We start from the raw sequence: 1,324 nt of genomic DNA, 5'->3' as shown, positions 1-1,324 counted from the left end.
TATAGTTAAGAGGTAAACTGACAATTTGAAAAGAGGAATATGTTCATCAAAAAACTTTAAAATAAGGCGCCTGACAATGAACTATTAGGTAATTTTTAATTTTTAAAACAAATCCTATTTTCATATAAGTAGTAAAATAATATAGCTGCATGGGGGTGTATTAGTCTGTTTTCACACTGCTATAACGAACTGCCCAAGACTGGGTAATTTATAAAGGAAACAGGTTTAACTGATTCACAGTTCAACAATTCACAGCTGAGGAGGCCTCAGGACACTTACAACCATAGCGGAAGGCGAAGGGGAAGCCAGGCACCTTCATCATAAGGCAGCATGAAGGAGAAGCGCCAAGCGAAGGAGGAAGAGTCCCGTACAAAACCATCAGATCTCGTGAGAACTCACTCACTATTACGAGAACAGCACGGGGGAAGCCACCCACATCACCCAATTACCTCCACCTGGTCTCTCCTTGCTGCCTGGGGATTACGGGGATTATAGGGATCACGATTCAAGATGAGGTTTGGGTGGGGACAGAAAGCCTAACCATATCAGTGGGTTTTTAAAAATAAAATTATTTACTAGTGAATACAAGTACTAAAGTACTCTATCAATTTTTAAATCTGGTTTTGGCATATCTTCATTTTTAAGTATATTGGAATACCTCCTGCCCACAGGTCCCACTCCCCTGGCTCAATAGAACTGACTCTGACTTAACCTCTGAGAGGCCAAGTTTATCAGGATTGCCTGTGCACACAATCACAGAAATACTGAAATAAATAATAGGCTCTTCATAGCCATTTCTTACATCTGAATCCAAAATTGCAGTTTTCATTGCCTAATGAAGGTCTAAAATAAAGATCGATTTTATGTCCTATCTGGTTTAGTGGTCAATTCATTAAAACATCTGCTAAAACTGGCTACATTTTAGAATTAGTCTAAATACACAATATGCTGCCTTTCTACGGATGGGTGCAATCAAAAGCTCTGCTTCACAACTCTACAGTCTTTTCCCCACTGGGTAAACTGTTTCATCAAAGGCTAAGTTACTGAAAGCCAAGAATCACATCTCAGAGCTGCTCTCATGACCTCTATTAGAAATTTCTAAAATATTCTATCATCTATAGTAATCATCACTTGCTTTCTTTCACTTTCTTTAATATTTTAAATTTCAATATTTAAAATCCACCAGTGGCCGGGCATGGTGGCTCAAGCCCGTAATCCCAGCAGTTTGGGAGGCCAAGACGGGCGGATCACGAGGTCAGGAGATCGAGACCATCCTGGCTAACACGGTGAAACCCCGTCTCTACTAAAAAAAATACAAAAAACT

This window comes from Colobus angolensis, unplaced genomic scaffold (assembly GCF_000951035.1).
Source record: "Colobus angolensis palliatus isolate OR3802 unplaced genomic scaffold, Cang.pa_1.0 Scaffold213, whole genome shotgun sequence".
Taxonomy (NCBI): Eukaryota; Metazoa; Chordata; class Mammalia; order Primates; family Cercopithecidae; genus Colobus; species Colobus angolensis.
This window is presented reverse-complemented; position numbering follows the sequence as displayed.